This window comes from Phoca vitulina, unplaced genomic scaffold (genome assembly GCF_004348235.1).
Source record: "Phoca vitulina isolate PV1807 unplaced genomic scaffold, GSC_HSeal_1.0 scaffold14, whole genome shotgun sequence".
Taxonomy (NCBI): Eukaryota; Metazoa; Chordata; class Mammalia; order Carnivora; family Phocidae; genus Phoca; species Phoca vitulina.
In genome coordinates, this window is record NW_022589717.1 from 33,631,780 (window position 1) to 33,643,970 (window position 12,191).

The 12,191-nt window shown below is 40.0% G+C and overlaps 1 pseudogene; it reads left to right on the forward strand.

Moving 5' to 3' along the window:
• The first annotated feature begins 4,987 nt into the window (after nucleotides 1-4,987).
• On the forward strand, nucleotides 4,988-5,393 carry LOC116637366 (annotated as a pseudogene).
• Nucleotides 5,394-12,191: the final 6,798 nt, after the last annotated feature.

Sequence of the window (12,191 nt, forward strand, 5' to 3'; positions counted from 1 at the left end):
TTTGGAGTATGTTGAAATAAATGTCTACATTGTTACAGAAATAAAGCTATTATTTTGAATGGACTCCATGGACATTTTAAAAGAGGTTGTAAGATTAAAAAAAAAAAAACCAATTCTGGAATTATTTACATAGATCTGACTAAAAAGAAAGAATTGTTTACTGCTGACTCCTTTGCTGAGGCACATACAAGTTGTATTGACCCAGCAAAACCTCCTCAAACTGAACATACTGCTAAAAGGGAAAGGAGAATCCCAATCTAAAGAGATTAATTCAAAATTCACTTGCCATATTGGTTGACAAATAATTTCAATTTAAATATAAGAAGTTTATACTTTTCTCATTACCATGAAAGACTCAAGTAAAAACACCAACATGGTAAAACTGAACAGTCAGGATAATTGCCCCTTTAATCAGAATGCATGAGATTCGTGCTGAGCCACTTATTGAGCACCTTGGATTAATTCCTTAACTTTCTGGACTTCAGGGTCCTCATCTGTAAAAATGGGAATGACAATAATAATACCTGTATCACTGAATTGGGAGGATTTTAGAAAAGTGCTTGGTTTATGGCAAACTCTCAACTCATATTTAACGGCCTATCTGAATATTGAATTCAGTTCATAAATAATGTTTGTCCAAAAGACTAAGCATAGACTCCAAAAAACTCCCCAAAAATTAACAAATCATTTTTTTATTCAGACCTACTGAATATTCAGTACGACTTTTAGAGGAAAAAATTACCTCTACACCATGAAAACAGTAAATTCTATGGCATCATATGAGAATTTTTTATAGCATACATTTATTCATCCACAGTTTTGTATAAGAGTGGAAGAAATTTAGAGAAAAGATGTTTAATGTTCATATGTAATTAGTTTTGTCAGAATACAGAAGTAATTAAAATATAATTTTTATACAAGTTTTATAAAATACAAATCTTTCCAATGGTCATAAATCTGTTTTCATTACAGACTTAAAGTTTGTTTGTTTTTAATTCAGACAAATAAGATTTGATTTAATAATAAAAGTTTTAATTGTTCTATCAAGGTAATATCTGACATTCCAAACACATTGCTTTCAAGAATTTCTGCCTCTTACGACGTGGATGGAACTGGAGGGTATTATGCTGAGCGAAATAAGTCAAACAGAGAAAGACATGTATCATATGACCTCACTGATATGAGGAATTCTTAATCTCAGGAAACAAACTGAGGGTTGCTGGAGTGGGGGGTGGGGTGGGAGGGATGGGGTGACTGGGTGATGGACACTGGGGAGGGTATGTGTTCTGGTGAGCGTTGTGAATTGTGCAAGACTGTTGAATCTCAGATCTGTACCTCTGAAACAAATAATGCAATATATGTTAAGAAAGAAAAAAAGAAGAAGAAGAATGTAGCAGGAGGGGAAGAAGGAAGGGGGGGAAATCGGAGGGGGAGAAGAACCATGAGAGACAATGGACTGAAAAACAAACTGAGGGTTCTAGAGGGGAGGGGGTTGGGAGGATGGGTTAGCCTGGTGATGGGTATTGATGAGGGCACGTTCTGCATGGAGCACTGGGTGTTATGCACAAACAATGAATCATGGAACACTATATCTAAAACTAATGATGTAATGTATGGGGATTAACATAACAATAAAAAAAATTTAAAAAAAAAAAAAAAGAATTTCTGCCTCTTAACTACTGGGTATTTACCCCAAAGATATAAATGTAACCCGAAGGGGCACCTGCACCCCAATGTTTATAGCAGCAATATCCACAATAGCCAAACTATGGAAAGAGCCCAGATGTCTATCGACAGACGAATGGGTAAGGAAGATGTGGTGTATACAATGGAATAAAAAAAAAAGAAATCTTGCCATTTGCAATGACATGGATGGAACTGGAGGGTATTATGCTGAACGAAATTAGTCAGTCAGAGAAAGAAAATTATCATATGGTTTCACTCATATGTGGAATATAAGAAATAGCCAGAGGATTATAGAGGGAGGAAGGGAAAAACTAAATGGAATGAAATCAGAGAGGGAGACAAACCATGAGAGACTCTTAACTATGGGAAACAAACTGAGAGTTGTTTGAGGGGAGGTGGGTAGGGGTATGGGGTAACTGGGTGATGGGCATTAAGGAGGGCACATGATATGATAAGCACTGGAGGTTATATGCAACTGATGAATTACTGAACTCTACATCTGAAACTAATGATGTACTGTATGTTGAATAATTGAATTTAAATTTAAAAAAAAGGAAAATTAAAAAGAGCACCTGCACAGGCAAAGGCTTGTTCATTCTCCCAGATGATGAACGTAGAACCCTTGATTGCCTCAGCTAATTCCGTGATGCTTTCCAGTACCGCTCATGGCCAGTCTCACCTCTGCTCCAATTGGATGGTGACCTGGACCCAGCAATGGTCATCAGCATATCTCCTGCTCTTCCTCACCTCAACTAGACACACTCTCTGGGGAGACTCCAAGACATAGGGGAAAAGTACACAGGTGAAAGGAGAAACCAGACAAATTCAGTCCATATAATTTAAAGATCCCTTGCCCTTGACAATGGATTTGTCATCTTCTCCTTGTACTCACATACATACATACCTGCATATAAACTGTCTTCAAGAAAAACCATATGATGTTCAGTTTTTTTATGACTTCTTCCTTCTCTGTCCAAGGCCCTCCTCTATCACTTACAGCCCAGGAAAAACACAAACTAAGGTTCCTATGTCCCCACCATTCCAACCCACCACCACCCAGATCCACTTGATATCCCAAGGGGCCTCGGTGCACAGTGGGGAGAAGCCAGTCCACATTCCCATGCTGTGATCACATTCCCCTCAATGGTGCCCCTTGGCCTACAGCCGCAGGGGTGAACAACTGGAGTTCAAGTGAGGTTCAGGTGACCCATTTGGGGAAGATGTCTGAGCAGCCATTAAAAGCAGGCTTGGGGCATGAAAGCAAGCCCTGCATTTCCACAGGGAATCCTGTGGTCCCCAAGAGCCTGGAATGGGTGTGGGAGTGGGGAAGGCAGGAGAACGGAAGCTTCTGGTTTGCAGGTGGTCCAGCCCAATGAAGCAGTGGTATCTGGAGGACGGGACACCCAGAGTGGGGGGCCCAGTCGCCCAGCTCTAAGGGTGGTACTGCCCCACTGTAAAATTCTTATTAAGGAACCATAACAAAATGTATTTAACTATTTAGATACTTCCAGTAAGAAACCTGGTTCTCTCTGTATCTGACGTAAATTACTTGGAGAAAAATCAGACTCACGAATTTAGTGACAAGTAATTTTCTGTAAAAAAAAAAAAAAAAACCTGAAGACTTCAGCAGAAAAAATTTTCCCCCCACTGGTCAAGTGGGTTTCTGACAGACAGAGACTAAAATAACAAAGAGATGTCTGGAGAACAGATTACAAGAACATGAATGCAACAAAGCGTGCTTCTTGAAAAACAAAATATTGGAAATCCATTCTAACCAGTATTTGTTTATAAGAGATACAGTTATATTTGTCTGCAATGAATTGGTTCAAGTTCAAGTCCCATGATTGGGCTCAGACATCCAGCAGATGTCCTCGGAAGTAAGCCCCGAAGGGATAGTTTATGCAACTATAAGGTGTCACAGGAACATAAAGCAATGCTGTCTGCCAAGGGGTTCATTCAATTCATTTCACCTCACACCCTTGTTCAAACTTCACTAACATGTAAGTTTGTCATGTGGAAATAAAAGGAAATCTTCCAGAGAAAAATCTGACCATCTCCTGCCAAGCTAATTCCCTACTAGATTTGTTTATATGTGTTTGCAGCTGACTAAAAGGCACTTTATTATTTCTTTCAGAGAGCAGAGCTTCTTCTTTTGGAAAAAAAACAATCTGAAAATGGTTTTTATAAATTAACAAGATCTTTTTATTGCCTTGGGTCAGTAACAAACTTGAGAGATTTGTTTATATGTTTCTCTTATTACGTTCTTCAATAAAATTCACAAACCAGACAGGAAGCTTAGCTTCATTAACGCATGACAAAGGGAAGAGCGTCATACCTGAAACAAACTTGGGAAAGCGTCCAAAATGCAATATAATTTTGCAATGTATTACAGTGACAGTAAAAGACAAAACCTAGGTTTGATTTAAAGTCACAACAGCAACACAGACTGATATTTCATACAGAAAATTTACTTATCTTCAGAAGGAGAAATAGAAGGAGCGAGTTTTCAAAGAGAAAAATGATCAGAAATTACCTTTAAACTCCAGCTGGACGTGCATATTTCTTGTGTCTGACATTAATTCCAGCTGAAATTTAAATGAATCTTACCAGAAAATTGGCAACATAGAGACATGAGAATGAAGTATAAAATATTAGGTGTTTGATTTGTGCAGGAATTTGACTTGTTCTGAGACTGAAAAAGATATATGACTTAAAAAAGTATTAAGAGTTAGTGAGCAGGTCTATTTGTATGGAGAAGGGATTATGTCAAACTGCTTAGGAAAAGAATCAGGTGTATGCTTTAAGGAATTAGGATTTGTTGAAAGGGTCTTAGGTAGCAGTTGTTATGCTGAAATGAGACAAAATGCCCAATGCCCTGAGAATTACAGAACCAGACCTCATCAGTGCCCTTCCCAGGCTGTCAGCACCTTGACTCTTAGCCAGAACTGCTCCTTTGGAAGATAAAGCACACACACCAAGGAGGAATCTCAACTGCAGATATCATCCTCCCCCACCTATATCCTGATACCCCAAAATATGTCCCTTTCACAAATAGGAGAAACTTCTGCCCCAGGAAAAAGCCACTCAGGCAAACTTGAAAGAGTAAGTGGCTGCAAAACAACAGTTTTTGTCAATGAATAATTATTTCCAATAAACTCTGGTTAATAATTATCCTCTATATCTGTATCCTTCTTTTACAAGCAATAGTCTGTCCAGTTAGTCCAGAGAGGTGCTAGCGGAGGCAGTGTAAGGGATTATTCTCTTGGAGGGGCAGGCGGCAAGATAGAAGGGCTATCTTTGATCTTTGATCAGAAAGGTGATCAGCACTGCGAAAGCCCCGGGGACCATTGGTTCCTGCAGTCAAGCCGGGTGAGTCGACAGGACCATTTACATTTCAGCACAGCGAGGCGTGGACCCCTCCTGTGGATAGCTGGTGCCGGGGGGGCAGCAGAAGAAGCCAACAAGCTCTTAAAAACATGGGTGAAATTCCGTCAGCTGCAGGCTGTGACTTCACCAATGCGGTAAAAACAACTGTTTTGCTGGCTGGCGTGAATGACTCCAAGACTGCCGATGAAATGGACAAACAGCCCTTCAAGAGTCGTTTTTCTGTAAGAGCTGCTCACCAGCTTGCTGCTTTGCCCAAAGGAGGCCACGTGGGGACTGAAGCAGTGGCTGACCAAGGACCTTTCACGACGACATCGCTCTAAGTGGGTTCGGCAGTATTTAGCCTGGAGTTCTAATAATGTTTTTAAATTAACAACTTAATTTTTAAAATCGATGTTGGAAAGTGTACGACTGACTAAAACATTGGAAGTTATTATGGAAATACCATATAATAAGGGGACTTGAGCATGAATTGACGATCAGATGACAAATCCATGCACCAGTGTTACAAATCACGCTGACACACGCTCATGTTACCCGATGTGGGAAAGGAGACACTCGTTACGTACTTACTCAAATAAATAAAAGTAAAGGGAAATAACATGTAGGAGAAATGAGTCACTGTTTCTGGTAAATAAGAGCACACCTAATTCAATTAAATCCTATTAATTTAATGAGGCGAAATATTTAGCTCTCACATCAGCTATATAATTCTGCTTTTACTTGAGGAAAATTAAAGTGTTGAAGTTTGAATGGTAGAGGTAAAGGAGAAAAAAGTGGACCAAAATTTTAATAGGTCATATTTTTCTAATGGAAATAAAATAGACATGCAGATTTAAATAAATGAATGAATGAATGGATGGATGGATGGATGGGTGGATGGATGGATGAATGAAAGCAATAGTCTTCGGCTTCTGGCCAAGATGGAATAATAGATCAGATTTATCCTCCTGCCTAGAGCAACAAAGAACACCAAATGAAATATTTGGAACAATGGTTTTAAAGACACTGAACCTCAGACAGGGAAGGACAGTGATCCCTACGAGATAATAAATGACACTGGGACTATCCCAGTTTACTGCTTCAAGAGTTTCCAGACCCTGATGCAGGAAGGCCCAGACTGAGGGCAAGGCGTCCCTGAGTTAGGGACATGCAAACGAGACTCTGGGGAGACAAAGGAGGCTAGAACTGGCAACATAGAAAGTTAAAGCTACCTGGAGAGAGAAATCTGGGAATGTGCGGATGGTCCTCCGCAAGTACTCAGCCAAGTACTGACCAGCACCTGCATGTGGGAAACAGTGTGAGGCCAGGGAAAGAACCACCCGGAAGGATTAGAGGGAACAGCACTTGCTGCACTCTCAGGACCTGGAGCAGCGTCTGCTCCCACCAGCCAGAGTGCAACCCTTCCTAATGCATGGGGCATCAGAGGGGATTTGCCTCCGTCTCGGGGAAAAATTAGCCTTAGACTATCTGCTCCTTTGATCCACAAGACCCGAAGGAATCCAAATCCAGGCAGTAAAAATTGTTAGATCAAAGTACGCACCTTTTACATTTTGATATACCACTACCTATTTGGCCCCTAAAAAGTTTGTCAACTTACACTGTCCATTTTTTTGTCAGAGTTGCCATCAAGGGATTTACTTATTTGTCAATCTGACGAGTGAAAATATTCATCTTCATGGCTTAACTCTCTTGTTCTCTATCAAGTCTTTAATCTGACGTGGCTACCCCCATGAATTGCTGGCTCTTACTACACCCTACTGACAGCCCTGCACCTCGCTCAGTCCGGTCCTTATGGTCTAAACCTCATGCCAACACACACGTGTATCAGGGGCCCTGTTTGTAGGACAGCCGCCCTCTCCTATGAAAGAGAATTCAGATTCCAGCTACTGGCATTTTCTTCTATTTCTCAAACAAAAGGCAATCCAGTTGACCCTTGAACAACACAGGTTTGAACTGCCTGGATCCACTTACATATGGATTTTTTTTTTAATAAATACAATACAATACTGTATATGTATTTTCCCTTCCTTATGAGTTTTTTTTCTTTTCTCTAGCTTACTTTTTTGTACTAATACAGTATATAATACATACAACATACAAAATACGTGTTAATCAACTGTTTATGCTATCGGTAAGGCTTCCTGTCAACAGTAGGCTATAAGTTAGTAAAGTTTTGGGGGAGTCAAAAGTTATAGTGGACGGAGTTGGTATCACTAACCCCCATGTTGTTCAAAGGTCAACTGTATATTAAAAGTTCACCTTACTGGATTTAAGTTCTATTTTACTAGTGGGTTCAGAATAAAATAATGCATAAGAATGCGTCCTTCAGAGGCTGATAGACTTGAACTCAAATGTCTTCTTATAAGTTACTAATTTCACCCAATTCCACGCTAAGCAAGATAAGTTGATTTCCCTTAACTTGTTTCCTCATCTGAAAAATGAAAAGGTTAATATATACTTTTAAAGGGTGTTTTGTGAGGCATAAGGGAGATAATAAAGGGAATGTCATTATGGAAACAATTAGTGAAGATATGTGTTCCTCAATTAAGAGATCACCCCGTGTGTTCTAACTTTAAAAAGTAAACTATAATCAATTTATACTGAAATTGCCTTCATTAAACTTTGAAGAATTTCAGAATAAGAAACAAAGGTGCTGGTAGGAAAATCAGCAATTGATTGTTGGCTTTATAAAATTTTATTTCACTGGCAAACTTAAGGACAACCAAACAAGTTACAAAGTTACAAAAAGTTACAAAGATCACCCCCAAAATAAACCACTTGATCACAAGGAAAAAAAGCACTGTCACTGTGGTAGTTTTCTTACCTCTGCTGTAACAAATTACCACAAATTTAGTGGCTTAAAACAACACAAAAACACAAATTTATTTTCTGATAGATCTGGAATTTAGCAGTCTGAAAAAAAATTACAGAGGATTAAAATCCAGATATTGGCAGGGCTGGCATTCCTTGGATGTCCGAGGAGAGAATCCTGTTCCAAGCCTTTCCAGCTTGCAGAGGCCGCCACGTGGCTTGGCTTCTAGCTGCTTCACTCCAGCTACATGCTTCCATAGCCATTCAACACTGATCTCCTGCCTCCCTCCTATGAGGACCCTGGTGATGACATCAGGTGCACCTGATAATTCAGGATGATCTCACCTTGAGATCTTCCATTTATCGCATCCGCAAAGTCCTTTTGCCATATAAGGTAACATTCACAAGTTCCAGGGGTTAGGACGTGGACATCTGGTGGGGGGAGGAATTTGTCAGCCTGCCACAGTAAACAATGCAAACACACTTACAATTCAGGCATCTACATAAAGAACACTCCACTGAATCATGCAAATCAACAGATTACGAACCACTGATCCTTCAACGTTTCTTCTTCCATAAAACTTGCCCGACTCCCTTCAGTAAGTTGTGGACTTTTGTGTTCAAGGCTGACTATGTGTGTGATAGCATGTGTAGCAAACAACAAAAGAAATCTTGGTCGAGCTCCACCGTGTGCCATGCACTGTGAGGGCACTGCGGATACAGCAGGGAGCAAATCAAAACCTCTGCCTTCACGGAGCTCTCATTCTAGCAGAGGGAGAGCAGTGTTCCAGGAACTTTTTAAGTGCCACCAGCAAGGTATGTCTTGGTTGAAAGGTAGTGAGATTCACAAATTCTGTATTACTTTACTTTAAAGATCTGGAAAATATTAAATTTATGACTTCCAAGGTAACTGCCTGACAAGGGCTAGCACAAAAATATTAGGACTTACTGTAAAAAATAAAATAACCGTAGATCTGAAGAAGTGAGCTGTTGAATACTCTGGTCAAGGGTAGAAAAAAAATTCAAAATTTGAATGAATTCCAGAAGCAATGAAGAGTTGGCTGCAGGTTAAATAGACTGCATTATGAGGAAGAGAAACTATTAGCGCCTTTTGTTTCCATTTTATAACTCAGTTTAAGGTACAAGCAGACTCTTAAGATATAAACAGAGTATTTTGTGTGAAGGTGTAAAACTTAAAACAGGAAAACAGAGAATCCTATGTCCTCTGGTTACTTGAAACTCACATTTGGTTGATGTAAAATGGTTAACTGAAAAAAAAAAAAAACATAGTTAAAGGAAAAGATGAGAGGCTGACTCAACGGGATGATTAGCTTCTTGGTACAAAACAACTTTAGTTTATTATTATCCTATTATATTTTCCAATAACCCTTGTCCTCTTTCTCTTAATAGCCTATCTCCCTTGAGCTTTCTCCTCCTATTTAGTGCTCCTTGATTAGGGTTGCGTGTTGCGTGTTGTTTTTTTTTGGTTTTGTTTGTTTTTTTACTTATCTGCATGAAATTATATAGAGATGCATTAAGTAGCATCTTAGCTATCCTCTGTGCCTCATCAAGAAACCAAAAAAGAACAACTGTTTTGTTTTTTTTCTTTAAGATTTTTATTTATTTGACAGAGAGAGACACAGCGAGAGAGGGAACACAAGCAGGGGGAGTGGGAGAGGGAGAAGCAGGCTTCCTGCCGAGCAGGGAGCCTGATGCAGGGCTCGATCCCAGGACCCTGGGATCATGACCTGAGCCGAAGGCAGGCGCTTAACGACTGAGCCACTCAGGCACCCAGAACAACTGTTTTCAGCATATCAAAGTTTAAAAGTTTTTCTAGAAAAAGTAAATCCCCTTTCAAGCCCTCAAGAAAACCTTCGGCTGAGTTGACAGAGAGGACCTGTAAAGAAGGTGCCTGGGTGGCCCAATTAGTTAAGTGCCTTCAGCTCAGGCCATGATCTCAGGGTCCTGGGATTCAGCTCCCCAGTAGGCTCCCTGCTTCTCCCTCTCCCTTTGCCCCTCCCCCTGCTAGTGTGCTCTTTCTCTCTCTCTCTCTCAAATAAATAAAATCTTCACACACACACACACACACAGAGAGAATGAGCCACACCTGAAGGCAGCACGTCAGCGATCATCAGCGGAATCAATACGTGTATCAGGGTTTAATCGAGGAACCAAGACTACAATGACTAATATGGAATGAGGGCTTCATTTTAGGGATTGAAATTTAATTGTGGGAGAAGCTGGGGAAAGAAAACTCCAGAAGGGGGTAGGTGGAGAATCAGAGAAGCATCCCTAACCAGGAACAACAGGGGGAGCTGGTGACGAAGTCTACGCCAGCCTGCTGCGTCTGCCTCTGCTGGCCAGGCCCAAGTAGTTACAGGTCAGCTAGGTCGGGGCAGCGGAAGAAGTCTCGCCGCAGAGCTGGACAAATCAAGGAAAAACTAGAACCCACGAAGACCAACCGGGACTCACAAAATCTCTACCTTCCAAATCTTGTACCCATCTCTCCTGTGCCCAACCCTCACCCAGAATCATACAGGAAAGGCGATTCCAGTGCAATTTGCTCTCATGTATTTAATTTATTCGATCTTATTTCCCATGTCTATTATACATAAATTCTCATTTGGTCCCCTTTCCTATCCTAACATCCCCCAAATCCTCCAAATGAATGCTTAAACGGAAGTACATGTAAGAATCACCTGGGAATCTTCTTAAAAAGTAGATTCCAATTCAGTAGGGCCAGGATGGCTCGAGATTCTGCATGTTTGACGTGCCCTGTCCTTAAAAAATGACATTTAACCCTCACACGTGGAAAATGCCATGGTGGCAGTTTTTACACCGTGTTCCATGGAGCGCCCGGATCCCCAGGGGTGCCTGACAGCCCACAGATTGGGGGGGGAAGGTCAGGTTTGGCCGATGCATCATCTGACGCTGCTCCACTTTTATCTGTTTTAGATATTGGAACTTCATGGAAAAATCTCATTTGCAAAAAAATATACATGATTTCCCTGGCTTAAAAACAACAACAAAACCTAAAAATCTTTTGAATTTGAAGGCTCACAAACCTAATTGCAAAACTATCTTGGCATGTTTCTGAAAAAAAAAGTAAATGAATACTCCATTCTGCTTATCTGCCCTACACTATAAAACAAATTACAAAAACCAAATTTTCCTCAGTACTTAACTGAGAGATTAACAACAGATTAACTGACTTCCCGTCGTAACCTTGAGCTAATCACTAAACTTCTTAGAGATTTTATTTCTGTATCTATGTTCAAGGCAATTCAACAAATATTCATTGAGTGCTAAGTATGTTACAGATGCAGTGTCCAAGGATACAAAAGGATCAAGTCACAGTTTCAGTCTTCAAAGAGATTTGTTTTCTATTAGGAAGAATAAAATGATTTTACTATAAAACATGAGAGTGAGAAGAGAACCATGAAAAGTACAAATGTGAGCACCGGGGTGGCTCAGTCGGTTAAGCGTCTGCCTTCAGCCCAGGTCATGATCCCGGGGTCCTGGGATCAAGTCCCGCATCGAGCCTGCTTCTCTCTCTCTCTCTCTCTCTCTCTCTCTCTCTCGTGAATAAATAAATAAATAAAATCTTTAAAAAAAAAAAAGAAAAGTACAAATGTTCAGGAGTTAGGAGAGAAATTGTCTCTATTTGGGATGACCAGGGGCTCCTAGACCAGTTGCCTCCGACAATGAGCATCTCCGTGCAGGGGTTCTAGGAGGTGGCCCTCACAGGGGGAGGACTGACCTGGCAGCCCTCATAGTTGCAAGCTGTTGCCTTCACTGTCTGTACACCTAGCCTGAGGATCATCTCATGTAGACAGCATATAAAGGCACTGAGAAATTTGTTGGACTGCAATATGCTTTTAAAAATAACTTTTTCATGCCTGAATTTTTTTCCATTTGTAGTACTTTCTTAAAATGATTTTTCCTTTTACTTTTTTAAATTTTATTTTATTATGTTATGTTAATCACCATACATTACATCATTAGTTTTTGATGTAGTGTTCCATTCAAGGTAATAATATTAGCTCTGAACAAACAACACAGTGCTTAGAAAAAAATGTATTCATAAGTCTCTTTACAAAGTACTTCTATCATACATTGCCTCCATGAACTAAGAATTAAATAATATGTTAGCTTTTGTATTACAAACAAATGTAAAAATAATTCACTAGCCTGCTGAGTATTAGTTATTGCGGAAACAGTAAAATAAAATCTTAAGAAAGTATGTTCAAGCTCTTGATTGCATTGCAAATGTGGTAACTAAGTGTGAACAAAAGTCCAGCAATACT